The 19251-nt window shown below is 38.2% G+C and overlaps 1 long non-coding RNA gene across 1 annotated transcript in view; it reads right to left on the reverse strand.

Annotated features, from left to right (window-relative positions):
* Positions 1-19251, reverse strand: part of LOC141728306 (uncharacterized) — a 232446-nt gene that overhangs the window by 58847 nt on the left and 154348 nt on the right. Inside the window, exon 2 of the long non-coding RNA XR_012579220.1 lies at positions 5160-5279. This is a non-coding gene — a long non-coding RNA (uncharacterized LOC141728306). The remainder of the gene's footprint in view (positions 1-5159; positions 5280-19251) is intronic.

Consider the following 19251-nt stretch of genomic DNA (forward strand, 5'->3'; position numbering starts at 1 on the left):
CAGTGGGTTTTTTCACCTGCTGGCAAAGTGCTGTGTCAGACTTGATTATCCAGTCAGGTTTACACAACCTTGTCTGGATTCAGCTCATTCTGTGTGCAGCCCGTGCATTGATGAATTGCACAATCAAACTGGGGCAGCATCAAAGGGGAATCACCCCTGGCCAAGCCTGAGAGAGCTGTGCTCAGCCACCTCCAGCTGAAACCACACAGCCAAACTCAGCTCTGGCAGAAACAGGCAGGCTCCACTAAATCAGTGAGATCATCAAAGCTTTAGAATTAGATCAATGCAGAGAACAGCAGCAAGGCCTGGCAAAAATCTGCACCGGACCCTGGTCCAGGGATATCCAGAGCTGAGTTTTTCCTAGGAATCTTTCATGCCTTTGAACAGCTGTAGTGAGGCAGAAATTCAGAGCGTTTATGGATCCTGCTGTTCCCCGCCAAAGAATATCAGATTTCACTGTTAGCTGATATTTCAGCTTTCTCTGGCTAATGAGGAGAACAGCAACAACAAATCCCACCTCAAACCTGACAAACTCACTGAGTATGGGCTGTACTTTTATTTGCAAAGAGGTATAAAATAACCAATTTAAAAATAATCAATAATAAAATTTGAGTCTATCAAGACATATCTAAAGGCAATCCTCAATATCTGCAGTCTGGGCACCCTTTTAATGAAATAACAATTAAGAAGCTCAGCAAGAGGTTCTGAATTATAAAGTTTTGTGCAAAAATTCTGATACCTTTTAAGAGGATTGTAAGATGTTTTCTTATGTTTCTTTTTGTGACTGGAGGAGAAGGAAAATACTGACAATACATTATTTTAGCCCTGATTTAATTCCCTCAGGAGAAAAGAAAAAGGAAAAAAAACCAGTCTGATTTCAGAAAAGTCTTAAAAAGCAGGGAATTGTATACAGAATTATATATTCTGCACAGTGTATAATGTTCTCATGTTCTATTTCTCTGTCAGGAAATGTTCTTTGAACTCAAAGGCATCTTCTCTAGAATCAGAGTCCCATCGTGCTGGGACTTGCGTATTGACAGAAAATTGCACTTCCCTTGACTGCAGAATTGTGTATAAGCACATTGATTCATGTGTCACATTAAATGACTCTGAACAAATCCAGCATTATTTTGTCTGCTGAAACCAAATTTGAGTTCCACATTTCAGAAATCACCTGTGCCACAGGAGAGCAGTGCTCTGGTGGCCTTGTGGAAGGTTCCAGATTTTTACTTAAAACAGAAACTTTTTCTCTTTTGTTCTCCAGGTGTGAAAATATCAATGCCACTAACGTATTCCTCTAATATCAGGAAGAGACAGGACAGAAAATTATTCACCTTGAGTGGAAACCTGAGTCAGTGCAGGGTGTGTGATTTTGCTGAGGTAAAGCAGAATTTGCAGCTTTCAAGGTTTGGCTTGAGAACTGTTGTTTGGAGGAAATTGAGACAAATGTGTTGCTCTGCCAATAGCATTAAGATAAAAGGAGGTTTGTATTAAACAAGAGCGCTCCACTTAGATCATGCCCCCAGTTAGAGCTGCCCATCTCAACCTCCCCATCGAGCAGAGACAACCCTGATCCTTCTCTCAGCAGTCTGGCTGATTTGAGCTGTAGCCATTTCTGAACTACAAATGCTCCGAGCTGATTTGGGCTGGCTGCCCTTTAAGCGAGGCCAGAAGGCATTAACCCTTTCACTGCTGCTTTGTCGTGCAAAACTCATCCCAAACGCCCCCTCTTGTGACAAGATACAGACCCAAAACGCTGCCAAGAGTGGCCAGGGGGTAACTGTACAAAAGCATCAGTAAAAGCCATCAGAACAAAAGGAAAAAACCCAACTACATGCATAAGGTTTCCCCTTTTGAACAGACAAATATTTACATTTTTTTCAAAGTGCTAAGTCACACACCGAGGTGCATCAAGCCAAGCCTTATAGAAGCCTTTTAATTTAGGATGCCCAAGTGACAATACACGAGTGCCAGTGAGTGGCAGCCACTCAGTTCAGTGGGGCTCCTCTCATGATTAGGAACTGATCAGTGAGCTCAGCTCTGCTCCCTGCTCCATGTGCCAGCCAAAGGAGATCAGAGATCAGAGTGGCACAAAGCTCAGAGAGCAGCCTGAGGATCAGACACTGCCAGGATTAAACTCTCCCAAAGGAGGAGGCAGGGGCAGCCAGGCAGGGAGGGACACAATGAGAAAGGAAGAAAGTTTCCTGAACAAACCAGGCAGGCTGGGCAGGGCAGGGTGAGAAACGAGGCTGCTTATTAAACTGGATAACTTCAGACGGTCTGTAACACCCAACCGAGATGGATCTTCAATGAATACTGTCAGCTCATGCCTGCCCACATCCCCTTCTTTCTTCTCATCCTATCAAGGAAAAAGGCTCTCCCACAACATCATAACATTTCCCAAAATCTATCTGGAATATAAAAAGACTCAAATTTCTACTCCTGGGAGTAGAGGAGTATACCGAATTCTGAATATTTTTGCCTTCTGATGAGATCTCAGCTTTTTCCTGGCTGTTATCCATGGAAAAGGAAACAGATCGTGTGCAGGCTGCCTGAGGAACTGAAAACTGTTAAGAAGCGGCGAGAAAAGGTGTCAAGCAAGGGATTACAGCAGATTAACCTCAAAAGATTTCATTCTTCTCAGGTCTGTCTATTCACAGTTAGGCACCACAGACTGGCTATAAACAGATGTGCAGTGGAGGCAGAGGTTCTTCAAGATACACGGATATCCTTGGCCACATAACCGGGAGGAGAATCAATCCCCTGTTTGTACTAAGCTTCCTTTTAGCTCTCCTTTCCCAACTTGTTAAAAACAAACCACAGAAAAAAAACACACAGCAAATCCCTTGGAACACCCATATGCACACACACAAATGCACAGGCACATTTATAGCCCCTTCCTGCTGGATTTCCACAGCATACATTGAATTTACTGCTGTACCTTCCAGAGCACTGACTACATAATTTAACACACCTGTAATTATTACCCTGACCCTTTAGGAGATTGTCCTGCAAAGCACATCAGCAGATACAAAACAAAGCTTTTAAAAAAAATTTTTCTATAGCAGACATAATTCGGTCAGTTATTTCTATAAAGAAACTTTGGCTATACTCACAGGTTACACATAATTAACTTGTTTTACATATTCAGCATCCAAAGCCAAACTTGCTTTGACAAGATACAGCAGAGAGGTTCCTGGAGATCTGAAATCCTCCCCAGAACCTGCAGACTATTCACATTTCTGACATACATTTTAATTCACAATCTCCAGTGTCCAAATTCAAATATTTTTTTGACACCCTTTTTTTTTGTTTACTGACACCCTTTTAAGCTTTACCAACCAGCTTAAAATTTAAGCTGCTTCCAACAACTGGCACAACACAGAGATACATTTATTTTAAGACACATATTGCATATGCTTAAAAGAAAATCGGAGAAGATAAAAATATTTTTCTCCCCTCCCCTCAGAGCAGATTGGTCACCAAAAGAATTTTAAATCATGTTAAGAGGAATTTATGCACAGAAAAAGAAATTACTCCTGTTGCATGCAGTTTAATTAATCATCTCCATAAAGCTCAAGGCCATCTGCTCAACGCATGGTGAGAAGACAATTGTGGTGGGATTTCAGTGCATTTAGTGTGGCAATTGCAATACAAAGATACTCGGCCAGAAAATATGAGAGAATATTCTCATACTCAAAAGAAATGCTCACAGAGAATATCAAAATATCTTTAGAGGGAAAGAATTGCTAAAGCAATAGTAGGCTCTGTTACAGCAGCAATCAGTTTTCTATTTGAAATGCTGACAAAACCCTGAGTACAACATTCAGCCCTGACAGTGATCACCCAGCCTGGCCTGCATTCCAGGACGTGGAATGGGTGGGTTTCACTGCAAACTGCCTCTTGAAACCTTCCTTTTTTTTCCCAGTCTGGCAAATTCTTTGCAAGAACAAAATCCAAAATGTCACCTTCAATCCCACCTCAAGCAATATATATCACCCATCTTTCCCATGGAAGTAACACATGGATTATAAAGCTGCATCTATTTCTGAAGGCTACTGATCCCAGCAGCAAGCAGAGACATATTAACTTGGCGATTTTTATTTGTTGGAGGAACAAAGCTACAGAAAACATTAAAAAATTGAGAATTCAGTCTCATCATATATTCTTCCAAAATGGGTAAGTTATTCCCTGAATAATAAATGTCATAATTTCTCCACCAAGGTTATGTTTAGAGCCTTGTTATCTGATACAATTTCCCAAAAATAACTGTATACAGCCAAACTACTATTCCCACTATGTAATTTGATATGGCAAAGCACATATTAACCTTTCTTTTATATCCTCCACAAAAAAAAAAAAGATTGAGTGCTCCACTGCATTCTCTGGCAGAACTGTTAGTCAGTGTACATATTAATATAATTGACATGTTGAATTGATACTTGAAACAGCTCACAGCTTGTAGCTTGCTGAGTGAGATTTTATTATTTTTCACACCACAAAATGCTGTCTCAGAGAATTTTCCTTGTGCGCACATTTCTGCTTTGCAAAACCTAACAACTGGCAGGCTTTTGAAGTGTTCCACAGTAATTAATGACTCTGATTTACATGTCTACAGGACATTACACAGACACACGTCAGGCTGTAACTCTGAGTGCTTGAAAGCTGTGATTCTCCCATCACCAGGCCTGGATTTGCACACAACAAACACCAACAGCAAAAATTTTGACCCAGGTCAGTGATGGCAGGAATTGTGACAGACTTGCCACCAAAATATTCTCTGCACAGGGCAGGCAATCAGCCAGCCCACGGCTCACAGGGGATGCCAAGATGCATTTTTGGGATGAAGCAGAGCAGGCAGAGGGTGCTGACAGCAGCTCAGCACTCCCGAGCTGCGTGGCTGCAGCTCCTGTCCCTTGGCACCAGCAACAGCAAAGCCAAACTCCCTTTTTATTGAGCCACAGCCCAACTGCAGCTGGCAAAGCATTCCAACCCCGAAAATCCCCCCAAACTTCCATTGTTATGTAAATCTACAAATGCACTAAGCTTACTTTTACTTTTTCTGACTTTCTGGGGACTTTTGGGTTTCTTTGTTTCAAGCCCTTCCTTACATGACCTTTACTCTTTTTTTAAACAAATAGAATGAACTTGGGACTTACCAGAGCAGCCTGACAGACTTTTTCCCCTTGTGACAGTTTTTTCCCATCTTGCAGCAAATGCATCCCAGGCTGGAGCAGTCCTAAAGCTTCATTCAGCTTTCTTCTCTAAGACTTGAATACCTGGTACATGAAAAATAATGTAGAAAATATTAAAATAGGGCGGTCATCTTTAAGCTTGTATTTTAAAAATAACAATCAGCATTGTGAGATTTTTGTGCTCTCTCCCTCCCCAGTAATGTCACATTTCTTTTTTTGCTTAAGGAAGCTCAAGAAGAACAGAGTGTGGTGGGTAAAGCCTCCCTGAAGCCTTGCACTTCTTCCTCACAGCTACCTCATTCAGGAGTTTATTTTCTCATCTCTCCTATTAACAAAATCTCATAAGAGTTACAAATACCATTGTGAAATATTCATTTTTTGAAAGGAAAAATTATTCTCAAAGAAATCGGAAGAAAAGCACTCACTTTAAACATGGCATTTCAAGTAAGAATTTTTTCCACCTGACAAATAAAATAGTTATTCTAAAAGCACATAAACCAAACCTGGTGGGTGAGTCACAAAGAGCTCACAAAAGTGTGTTTTTACAGGTTTATAGTTGAGACCTAGTTAAACTTGACAGTTTCCTTTAAATTAAATTACTAAGTTAGAGATCATAGCATAAATAGTGCTTGATAAAAAAATAGCTTTCTTATTCTCTAAAAAGGTTCAGAAATAGGGAGAGATCTGACTTTTCAGCTGAATGAAATAGATCTATCAAGGTAAGAAAGAACAAGTGGATACAATATGAGAAAACAGCTCTGCACTCATTTGAACTGTACTTTCTAGGGTGATAAAGGACATTTTTCCTTGACTTTTTCTTGTGTTACACAGGCCAATTTTAAGGCTCTCTCCCACTGCATATGCCAATTTAATTTTTGTAACAACATGAGAAGGAAAAAATGCATGCTTGATAAGAAAAGGGCAGCAAGGAAATTCTACTAAATCAACACAGGTTTAGACCCAAGGACAAGAGGAAAATTATTCCCACAAACTCATGGCAGAATTTCCTCAGTAAACATCTCCATCATCTGCTTGCTTAAAGCAAAATCCAGTGGTGTTTATCTCTTAAATTAATTATCAATTAATGAATACTACGTATTTATAAACTTCATTATTATTATTATATCCTTCATCATATTCACTCCTTTCCTAATAATTAAATGTTTGTGTGTGTCTCCACAGCTATTAAAAAGCTATCAACAAGAGTAATTATGAGGACATTCCAGTTCCTTTTACCTCAGAAGAGGTAAGAGCTTTTCATGAAAGTGTTTTCCCCCATTTCAGAGCTCATCGACTTTTTCTTAAAATAATGATTTAAAATTATAACAGCTAAATGGTCATTCTAGATCTAGGAGGCTTAAGATTTTTAAAGATATAAAAGAGGAGGGAATAAATTCCTGTGGGAGAGCACACTTTAAAATCCAGGTGTCATGGTGAGAGGAAAGCTGAAATCCCTGGTTGTGAGCAGTCTGACTGTGACAAATGGAGCTGGACAGGCTGGGGGAACCATTTGGGAATGGGATTTGGGCTTGTCCCTCCACAAAGACTGATTAATTCTGGAACTGAGAAATGAAACCACTTTGAGCAATTCTCCCTGTTCTGCATCACTTGTCTGAGGGCTGGGAACTGTAATTTTGGGGCTGGAAGTCTCCTTTAATTACACATTGAGGGGAAAGTGGAGAGCTCTGGAAGTGCAATGGCTTAACTGATCCTTGCTGTGCTACAGATGCCAGGGATCTGGGCTATCAGATTCTGCTGGCTTCCTTAGGGAAACAAATGCTTTTTATCTTAGCACCCACCAGCAAGGAGGCTGCTCACAACAGGCAGTGACAAGTGAGGGGCTCCAGCCTTGTGTCCCCTCATGCTTCAGATTCTCTTCTCAGAACTTTCAGTCAAACCAGAACCTGGCTTTTTGAGATTACCACTGAAAAGTACCCCCCCAAAATATGTACTAGTTTTTAAAAATATACCACTTACAGCTTTAATTTAGTCAACTTGTGTTTACAATCGGCCTCAATGATCTTAGAGGTCTTTTCCATCTTAAAAGATATCATGTTATTTACATTATATGTTCTTATATTCTGTTGTCTTTTCTGTACCACCCCAAGCTATTTAGGATGTGTGGTACCATATATAATGTGCTGTATAAAACACAATTTCATATCAGTATAGGGAAGTAGCTACAAGTACTTCTACTTTTAAGAATGTGACTATCAGATTGTTCCATCAAAAATAACTGTACAGGCAATGACATGAAAATTACATGAACCTAAGTAAAAGAGCAATGATGAATATTAGACAAATAAGGTATTTACATATCATAGTGAAGCAGAGGTAGAGGAATATGTCAATTATTGAAAGCTTTTCAAGCAAAAGAGGATGTTGTTGTCATTGACTTTTGACTTTATACAGTCACAGTGCTGTGCTAAGATGTCACAAGGTCAAAAGAGCAAACACTTTGAATAACTGTTCTTCTCTGTGTTAGTGAATATTTAGAGAATAAAACTCAAGGTTGATATTCAAGAATATCTCTATTTATCCAAGCAGGAAGACAAAAAAAAAAAAAAAGCATTATCAGACACAATTATATTTCTTACTGAAGATCAATTAGTGAAGCAGTTACCTTGAGATTAGATAAAAAGCCAAGCTGAAATGTTCTGATTATAATCACATGGCCTGACTAAAGGCTGCCAGACAGGAGAGGTAAACCCCTTCTCCCCCTCTGTATCCCCTATATCTGAAGGTCAACATTAAAACCATTTTTTGGATCTTCTCCTTCACATTTGAACTTCTTCCTACCAAAAAAATCTTATCGAAGTACTCCTCTGAACAGCTTTTCTCTGATTGCTTCTTTCATTCACTTAGAAAGAACCAAATAAATAACAGAAAATTCCTCTTCTTCCTCAAAAAAAAAAAAATTAAGAAACAAAACCTGCATGTGATTTGTGATTCTCAAGTAGATGTATTTCTGATTAAAAGCAGAGCAACTCCATCTGCTCCATCTATGTGCAGCTCCAGCATTCAGGGGGAATATGCGAGAAACCTGTCAACACTCAGCAAGAGGAGGAGGAATATGGTATTATCACAGAATTTCATTGAGTTTCATAACTAGGAAGAAACAACCGAGTCTAATGCCCATAGGAAAGAAAATATTGCATTTTTATTGGGTGATCTTTTCCAGCAGAGAAGCACCCAGAACAGGAAGTACAACAGGGTTGGATTCGAGTTCTGCCCCTCAGAACCAGAATATCAGACTTGGGCAAGGACAGTGCAAGAGAACAGGGGGAGTGACACAGTAACCAAACAAAAAGTTGAAATTAAGCAGCAGGAATTCCCACTCTGAGTTATTCCCACACTGACTTCTCTTTTTTCCTTAAACTGCCTCTTAAGTAAGACTATCAAAGGGCTGCCATATACTTCAAAATTTTACCTCTGCTGAGAAAAAGCCTATGAAAGGTCAAATCGTTGTTTACTTGGCAGTCCTTAAGCCAAGTACTTTTTTACACTTAATGGTGTAGGAAAAAAATATGGCTGGTTCTGTGTACAAAACACTTCATCTGTTATGTCTTGTGTCATATAATATAAATAACATGATATCTTTTAAGATGGAAAAGACCTCTAAGATCATTGAGGCCAATTGTAAATATAAGTTGACTAAATTAAAACTGTAAGTGGTATATTTTTAAAAACTAGTACATATTTTGGGGAGGTACTTTTCAGTGGTAATCTCAAGAAGCCAGGCTCTGGTTTGACTGAAAGTTCTGAGAAGAGAATCTGAAGCATGAGGGGACACAAGCTCCTGTCATCACCACAGGGAGCACGACAAAACCACATTTGACCTCCTGCTATTTCCTACATTACACCTGTAAAATTTCTACTGAAAATACACAATGGCAACAAAGATTTGGATGCAACAGAAACCACTGGATGTGACAACAGAAAAGGCCAATTCTTGAGTGCATGTTAGAAAGGCATCTGCAGGTTGAATGGTTTGATGAACCCTGGTCTGCTCTGCATTTTTCTCATGGTCTTTTAGAATGGTCAATATTGCATCGAAACAAACTGCTTATTCTCAAGTCATCCTGATTAAAATTAGGCTTACAATATCAGTACTCAGATTGTAATTTATTGTCAGAATCTCTCTCCTATTATTTGTGCAGATATTTAGGGCATTATCCTTTTCCAGGATTGCAACAATATGCTGTAATATAAGCATCCTTTCCTTTATCTTTCTTTTGATGGGAGATATCTTAAAATAAACTAACAGACATATTAAACTGCACTAACCTCCACTACAGAAAGAATGAAACCCTGCTGTACATCACCAGCCTTCAAGGACAAATCTTTAAGGGCTCTGTCCTGCTTTGAGCCCTCAACTCATCATTCCTAATGAACTTTTCTGCCAACAGGCACAACTGTCAACAGGTGACAAATCATTGCATCAAGTGGCAATTTTTCACTTTTGTTACTCCACTTTCCTCTCTGGCATCCTCTTATAGGATATATATTTGCTGCAGAAATGAATGCATGATGTATTACCAGCCCTTAATTTCTCCAAATTCACTTTCCAAATGACACAATGAATTTTAGGTTTTGCTGTTACATGGGCAGAGTGTGATAGGACAAGGGGGAATAGTTTGAAACTAAAAGGGAAGGGATTTAGATTAAATGTTAGGAAGAAAAACCTTTACTCAGAGGTTAGTGAGGCACTGGAAGAAGTTGTAAAGAGAAGTTGCTGAACCCTTTCACATATTTTCACTTCAACAGAAAGCAGAGGTACAGAGGGTAGGAGATTTGATTGTTGAAACTTGCAGGGAACTTCCCCAACACAACATGGGACACCCTGGAAGTAGAGCAGATTCTGGGAGATGGAAATGCAAACCTGTGTTGCATGGATCCTGGGAAACAGCCAAGGGAAACTTTGAGGAGAGAGAGAAAAAAAAAGAGAGAAAAAAAAAAAAGAGAGAAGAAAAAAAAGAAGAAAAAAAAAGAGAGAAGAAAAAAAAAGAGAGAAGAAAAAAAAGAGAGAAGAAAAAAAAGAGAGAAGAAAAAAAAGAGAGAAGAAAAAGATGGATGCACACAGGAATCACAGTTTTAAAAATAGTCTCGCTACATTTGCTGTTCACAGAATACTTGACTTTTAAAATAAGAAGTTACGCATTTTGTGTGGTCTAAAGAAAGCCAAACAAAACCTTTAGGAACCAAGTACTATCATGGCCAGGCACATAAGGACTCATCCTTTTGTGTCAGGGACTTTCACAGGTGTGGGACCTAAGTGCCATTGCCTTTGGAATTATTTTCAGCTATCATTGATCTTGACCTACTGTCATGAACATTCCCATGTAACTCCTCACTGCTGCAGTTCCATCAGTAATTGGAGAGTTAAGGAGATCTGCTCCTAAAGAGCTGCACCTTTCTGCAGGCAACCCTGCTGTAGTTCTGTTAGCATTGTTTCAGAAAATATCTAAGGAAAAAAACATGAGTTTCCTTCTAGAATATCAACTGTGATCATCCTAGAAGCCAGACCTGGCCTTTATATAGGGAACACCAGAATTATCCTTTTCCTGCCCAAACTCACAGCCTTCTCCAGGGCTCATTCTTCTGCAGAAATTAACCCTGTGCCCTTTAAAATGTGTACTTTTCTGAGCTCTTCCACTAAACCAGGTTGCTCAAAGCCCCATCCAACTTGACACATTCATACAGCAAATATCTAAAATGCACACTTTGTCCCCAGAAATCAAATATCTAAAATGCACACTTTGTCCCCAGAAATCAAATATCTAAAATGCACACTTTGTCCCCAGAAATCAAGTATCTAAAATGCACACTTTGTCCCCAGAAATCAAATATCTAAAATGCACACTTTGTCCCCAGAAATCAAATATCTAAAATGCACACTTTGTTCCCAGAAATCAAGTATCTAAAATGCACACTTTGTCCCCAGAAATCAAGTATCTAAAATGCACACTTTGTCCCCAGAAATCAAGAAAGAAATGTGCACAAGCACCTTTTGATTATGTACCTGATCACACCTTCCCTTTCCACTGAAATTGCCACTAAATCCAAAACACAGCGTTCTCTCAATATTTCCAACTTCCTGATCATACTACCAACATAATTTGAGGAAGAAAACTCAAATGACAAAGGCAGAACTGTAAAAGATGGGACAAGGGACGCCATTAGCCCTCGTCACATCCAAAATAAAGAAAAAAGACCAAATTCAAAACTACCTGAGAGAACAGCAGTATTTGTACAGGTTATCTTAGACCATCATGAACAAACAAACATAGAAGAGAGAGTTATTTGTGCTTGATTTTTATGTCTTGACATTAACAGTGCTTTTAAGTGGGATTTTCTTTTGTTGTTGGAAAGATGAATAAATCAAGAAACACACATAGGCAATGCTGTAGCAGCTTTCACAGGCACTGGGCAATTATGCTCGTGGAGAAGACAAACAGGCCAACTGTTGGAGCAGGATGAAATACTGAATTTCCCACAATGAAGGATTTGCTGCTGCCTGGCAGTGAAGGGGGGTGATGGGGAAGGGAATCAGGAGGGAATTCCACACGTGATTTACGGACACACTCAGAGAGCATTTACAGCATTTACAGCGATCCTTCCTGCAGAGGCACCCAGGGATCCCTCTGATGCTTCCACTGGGATTCTCAGGGATGAATCCTCACAGCTCCACAGGACTATTGTGCTTTGACTGCCTGCATTGCTGTCCCTCTCTCCTGCACACAAATGTAATTCTCATTACAGCTCAAAGGGTTGTGTAGAAGCAGTACAAGGAAAGGAAGATTGCAGCAAAATTCAGATAATTTGCAATTGCTAAATAGCTCAGAAGATCATCCACACCTAGGCAATGCCAGCTGTCACCATGTGGAGCTGATGTGCACATTTGATTGCAAAAAATAGAATTAAAAAGGGAACTGAGTGTGCAGACCAGCAATGGCCCTTCCAGCTCCGCCACTGATGGTAAATAGAGGCAGCCAAACAGTGAGTGCCGGGGTAAAGCAGTGTCTGACCCATTTCTTGTCTATTTCTGGCCCATTTCTTGCCTCTTTCTGTGCCACTGCAGGTTTTGGTCTATGGATACACTCAAATAAGCATCTACTCAATTTCTACAAACACACTGGAAGCACTTTTTTAATTCCCAAACAGACTGGATCCAATAAAGCAATAAAATACATACTCTCTACTCACAACTAAGCCCTTCAAAACAGGGTAACACACAAGCTGATATTTAGGGCCCATATTCCTCTAGACAGTAAAAAATGAAATTTGGGATTAATAAAACAAAGCAAATTACTCATTTCTCCCAAACTCTACTTAAAAGCTGTATTTTCCAGGCATGACAAAGGGCATGCATGGATCACAAATGAAATATTCCTATATAGAGAAGTCAAGGCTTTTTTCTGCATGCTGTTGCTGGAAGGAAAGCACATTTTTCAAAGGAAAACAGAAAAAAAATTGAAGAAAAAAATTATAAAAGCAGACAGAATTTATTTGTTGAAAGATCATAATTGGTCATAGTAGGCAGCATTCATTTAGAAACTGTCTTGGGCTTGCTAAATTATACATAAAGCTTACAAGGGATGAAATATTTGAAGAACACAGGTGTTTTTTATCCTCAGAAGCTGAAAAAAAAAAACCACCTTGTTCACAGTGCAGAAAGCCAAATGCACCATCAGTGTGGATGGAGCAGTTAAAATGAATGTCAGGCATTACAGCATATAAAAGAACAATCCACACGTCACAAAAAATAGGTGGATAAATGGATTTCCTCCCTTGGTTTGCCAAAGTCAGAGCTGGTTGCTTTTTAGAGTGTGTTGTAGAACTTCATAAATATGATTTTTGCCCTCTCTTTCTCTCTGTCACACACACACAGAGGTCAGAGAAAAGCAGCACCTTGAGCAGCAGTCAGGAGATATTTCCTGTGACCAGCTGTGGACATAAACCTAAAGTAATGCATGATTAAAAAATTCTGTTTAATAGCCACAGAATACTCTCTGATAGAGCAGTATCACATTATAACACTGATTTAAGTAAATGACATTGCAAGTGCTGAGGTAATAATGACCTAAACAATATTGATGCAGGAATTCAGTTTTCTGAACTCCAGATTTGGTCATATAGAGAGTTTTTTGTGGGTTTTGTGTTTTGCTTTTTTTTATTTTTATTTTTAAATTATAATTTTTGTTCTAGAAGTGACATGAGAAATGCCACTTAAAAGAAATTAATTAAATGTGTTTCTGTTTATATAGCAGGAGCAGCTGATTGGCAGATAGAGCATTTCCCTTTTTGGTCACTGGTAGGAACTAAGTTAAATCAAAAGTGAAACAAGTTTTTCAGTGCTATGTGAAGCAAGGTAGTATCTTCATTATGTTTACAGTAGCCAAATAGTGATGTTTAAGTAAAAAAAACCCAAAAAAACAAAACCAAGCAATGAAGATATGATTACTGTCAGTTTTCAGAGAGAATCTACAGAAATTCCTGACTCTGCCGCTCAGATTTATGCCATATTTTCAGAGCTGTTTCCCTCCAATTCCTCAGCTTTATAATGCAAAAATCACACATGGCTATATTTTAATCTACATGACAATCAACAATTGAGGGGGAAAAAAAGAGAGAAAAAAGAATTATTTCTCAGATCTGAAATATCTTGACTTCAAATTCTGCTTTTCAACATGGAAGAAGTCCTTCCAATAATAAGGAAGAATCTTTAAAAAATTCTTTTCCATTTGGAAGGTGAGAAGGAAATACATATTTCTCTTCAAGATATAAAAAGCATGTTTTGCTCTGACTGAATTTAAGTTACATAAGAATACTTAGCACACTTTATTATATATACTCAATGGAACTTTAATAATATTTTTGTGAAGAGATTAAATTATTCTGATGGATATCTGAAATGTTTAAGAGTAGAATAAATTCTATTATGGCCTCTGCTGACATAATTTTCTTCCTCTTTTTTAGTGCCTGAGAAGGATTGCAATTGTGTTGAAGCAATTTTTTTAGAAAAGTATTTTCCAAAAGTTGGGAGAGATTCAGCTGAGGCTCTGTTTCATATTAACCAGGGCTGATGTGGAATATTTTTGTCACACAGGCAGAGGGATCAAGAGTAATGAAATATATGGCAAATCATTAATACTTTTAGTTTTCATTGCAAAGATCAGAGGGACAGGTTATTGAGCAAAAATTATTGCAGCAACAATGGCAGTTGCATTCTTGTTATATCAGTAGCAGATTATTTTTATGAACTCAACATTTATACATTTTTATCAGTAAACTCTACCCTGAGCTAACAGGTGTTTTACATTTTGATCTTCTGTAAACTTAAACACAGAAGTTAAGATAGAATACATTAATTCTAACAATTTTTTTCAAAGTCTAAAGAAAACACAGAAGGAAAGATTTTTAAAAAGTACAATTTACTAGAGCTCCAGCAGTCTAAACATCATTTTAGATCAAAGACATTTCAAGATCAAGAGCTTCAACACCTTGAATGAATACACCAACAATGAATATTTCTGATTCTGCTGCCATGAACTTGAGGGGACCAAGATCAGATAAAGTTTAAGCAGTTTTCTGCCTCCCTGACAGTAAAGCTTGGCACCCCAATTTGGAAAGAAATTAAAGCAACATGACTTTTATATACTGATTTTTCTTTTATCTGATTTCTCATCCGGGGGAAATATAATTACAAAATGCAGATGTAAATGCTGTACTGTGAAAAATAATTTTACCTTGACATTAAAAATTATATCGAGGAGTTAAAATACAGAAATCTTGTCATCAAAGATTTTCTACACACAAGGGAGTGAATTTAGGTACAATAATAATTTCTGACTACTGAGAGGATTTCCATCTCAGCCATAACCTTGTATTTGTAGTTACACTTTTCTTTCTATGAATATAGATGCCTTTAAGAAGTGAGCCCAAGTCCTGCACAGAGCATGAGGGTATTTTAAAGCTGTGGAGAAGCAGAGCTGATCTGTGAGCAAAGTGTGAGCAGGAACTGCAATTCAGGGACCACAATTCCCACCTGAAGGAGTTCCCCAGGCCCTGAGTGGGGGAAAAGCAGCAATGAGCTGTTCTGGACGAAGATGAAGAGTAAGAGCAGAAATACAGACTCAGCCCAGTAAATCCCTTTCCCTCCCTGGGGAAAAAAAAAAAAAGGAGAAATTTCCTCAGACCAGAGTAAATGAAGGACATGGGCAAACTGCTAGTGCAGCCATCAACAACATCCAGAACACAATTTAAATTACCAGTGTTACCCGGTTATTAAATCTAAAAGGTCTCTCCCTGTGTCCAGCTCATTTGCTGATATTGGCTCTTTTCTCAGAACACATTTCCACAGGGATTCTGCCTTCCTCCTCTCTGTGGCTCAGGTTTCATTTGCTGGGAGGAAACATTCCCAAGGGGAGCACCTGAGATTTGATCACTCGGCTTGTTCTGGGAGTAATGTAGGTAGAATTCATTTATCCTTAATTCTTTTACTGCAAAAGCATCTTGATTCTGGGCCTGTGTCTATGTAGGCCTTACACTTTGGCCTTACAGGTCTGCACTTAGAACAACTTCAACTAAAGTACTGTCAGTATAAAAACATCATTTTGTTGTTTTCTACACAAAAATTAAAACTGAACAGATCTTCAGAGCCCTCCTCACTTGGACAACTCAGAGCTCCTGACATCTTGTGTTGGACAGGGATTCTACCACACAGAAACCCACAAAGTCTCCCCCCAGAAAAAAAGATATTATTTCCTTCCTATACAATTCCTTTAAAACAAGAAGAGCCATGTGAATCTTCCTAGTGGGAGGGCATTAAAGCTGATTAAGCCAGATGGTTCCAAAGACTCCTTCTGCAAATTCATTTCTTTGTAAGAAGGGAAGAAGGAAAAAATCCTACATTAATTCTCCAGAGCTGTTAAGAAAACAAAGCTAACCTTCTTAAATTACTCAATGAGTATCTCTCAAAACATCTTCAATTAAGTAGTTTAATTTTCTGAACCCAGCTACTATCATCCCACACAAATTTTACCTCAGCTTTTACAATTTTTTTTTCCTTTTATAATTAACAATATAATTATAAATTAAAATCTACGTTGGGACCAAGGTTAAAAACATTGTGGCTGCGTACTGGTTTGAAGTGGGAAGCAAGACTATTATTTTCAGCCAACAGGCTTTTTATGATCTTCAGAAAGTTAATTAAAGTCCAGACAATAAGAACCTTCCAGCTTTTTTCTTTTCACCCTTTGGTTTATTAATACATATTAGGCTTTTGGGCCAGAAATGTTTTCTTATTAATCCTACATTCTGAGCTAAATAAAATAGGCATTCTTTCCACAATACCTCATTTTATCTCAATACCCACACAATATAGCACCAATAGGAAAAAAACTCTAAAAAAGTAGTCTGCAGGACAGAACAAGGAAAATTCAGATTAGCAAAAAAAAAAAAAAAAGAATCTTTTTTAAAAGTGCACCTTTTAGTTCCTTGATCATATGAAATAATTGTAGTTCCTTTTGTGTCATTTTAGTTACATTCATTCATCTTTCATTCATAACATCCATTCAACATTCAGTAACGTTCATTCATCCACATGAAAGCATCCTATTGTAAGGGGGAAATTGCAGTAAATAAAAGGCAAATGGCTCAGTTACTGCTTGCAATAATTTAATTTGTCAAAGGCACAGAAGGATATCGAGCACAATGTTAACTCCAGGTGCAAGGTAGGAAAGGGAGCCACGCTCTGGTCAGTGCCTCCAGGCAGAACAATTTAAGATGCAAAACCAGGTTTTTTTTGCTAGATAAAGTGCAGGTGGGCCTGGAAGTGGGAGATGTTTGCTTGGAATGAAAAAGGGGAAGGAAAAAAACCTTCCCTACTCAAAACATTTTCCCCCCTGACAGCTACACATATATTTACCCACTGTCCTTTCATGTAGGTGGAATCTGTCCCTCTTTTTGCTTGAGTCAACACAAAATTCTGTAGGCATTAGATTGCTGTTTGAGAATGTCACACTGTCAGGAAGTGAAACAGTGATGAAGGTTGTCAGAAAGGAAGGAGGAACATCTATCATGCTAAAGAAACCTGATAAATAATAGATGGCAGAATGTGTTCTGGGAAAACCTGTTAGGAGCATAATCTTCAGGAGGACATTGGATTTGGATCAGAAACAGAAATCAACTTAAATATTCTCATGTGTTCTTAATATCAATTACAATAAAAATGCAGGAAATTTTGAAATTAATGCTACAAACTTTCCTGGAAAAATTATTTGCAAAAAGTCAATACCAGCTTCAAATTCAATAGATTGATAGACTGTCTAAGAAATGGCAAGAAAATCCCATAAAATTCCTAGTTATACCTTCACAGTTCATGCTTCACCACTGAAATGATTCTTGAATCTACTCCATTATTTCTAGCCTTACATAAAAATATTTCCCTTTCACCATCATTACATATTACATTAAACACATCCATAATTTCAGTCACAGGTGTAATGAGGAAAAAATAACCCCACAGCCTTAATCAAAGAAAGGCAGGTTATTTCCACAATCTAGAGCTAATCTGAAAGCAGACAGAGGGCTCTAAGAAACGCTGCTTTTATCACACAGCTGACAGATGTTCCTGAATGGTTTTTTGGTAATTGTCAGATAACCTTGCCTGTCTTGTGTGTGAGCTCTGTCTCAGCTCCTCACTTTCACTGTTGCCATCTTCGTCTCAAAAAGCTGAGGCTGACAGCTTGCAGATAGCAAAGACTTTGCTTCCTTCAGCTGGGGAAGGAAAAGCAGCTCCAAGAAAGGGATGTGAAGCTGCCTGAGGGCAAGGAGGGAGTGCTGGAGCTGCTTTCAGGTAACGCAGAGCAGCTCAGGCATAGTCCCCTGTCACAGACAAATTTTCTGAAAAATCCTTTGCTAGATTTTTTTTCTCTTGAGAAGCTGAGAAGCCTCAAAGGAAAAGAAAAACAAATAATTACCTGCTGCTGTGGAATGCAACAGGTGCATCTTGGATTCCTCCATGTGAGTGTTTCTGCTTGATGACCAATCACAGGTCCAGCTGTGTTGGACTCTGGTCAGTCACAAGATTTTATTATCATTCCTTTGCTAGCCTTCTGATGTTTTTTTTTCTTTAGTATGTTCTAATATATCATCTTCTTTTAATATAATATATATCATAAAATAATAAACCAGCCTTCTGAAACATGGAGTTAAGATTCTCATCTCTTCCCTCATCCTGGGACCCCTGCGAACACAACCACAATCCCCATCCTAAAGTCTGGAAATACATAAGCTCAATAAGCTCTAACTAAATAAGCCCTAAATAAGGTCTGAAGTTTTTTTTTTACTGCTTGAAAGAAGCCAGAAATTACCACTGTAGTAACAGCCTCAAGTTGAGATCCTAAGTACAAACAGAAGATTAAGATTGCAAAGTTAAAAATCAAGCGAGGTGCAGCAGACCCTTAGGAAAACAGACAAATATTGTGCCTCACACAGATGTGTCCAATCTGACAGCAAATATTCAGGTGCCACAAATGTGAAAGTGTGGGGAAAAAAAAAGTGCTAGAAGAAAAAAAGCACAGAACACTGGCTCAAGGACTGAAATGCAACAATCTGCATCTAAAGCTCATGCGGGCTCTGGAATTCTACTGACAAGAAAAACTGAGGTGATGGATTATGAAAAGTATATAAAAGTATATATAAGTGTAAAAAGATACTTGTAAAAAGTTACACAATTCTGTGAACTATTAATTCAATGAAAAAATACAGATGTGCTCTTTTGATTAAGGTTTTGAAAGTTCACTTAAGTCCAGTCACATAGCAATTTTTGAAACATAAAAAATGTTTAATAATAATAATATTACTATATATGTAATAATAGTAATATGTATAATTTTTCATCATTATAGGCTTTAACATATTTGTTTAGCACACCTCCTGCAGTAGTCCTTATTCTCTCCTTTTAATATTGTAAAATTATTTAACTTACTGTTCACAATACATATTTCACAATTATTTTTTCACACAGCTGTGAATTCTGAAATTAGAGTTT

This window comes from Zonotrichia albicollis, chromosome 2, assembly GCF_047830755.1.
Source record: "Zonotrichia albicollis isolate bZonAlb1 chromosome 2, bZonAlb1.hap1, whole genome shotgun sequence".
Classification (NCBI taxonomy): Eukaryota; Metazoa; Chordata; class Aves; order Passeriformes; family Passerellidae; genus Zonotrichia; species Zonotrichia albicollis.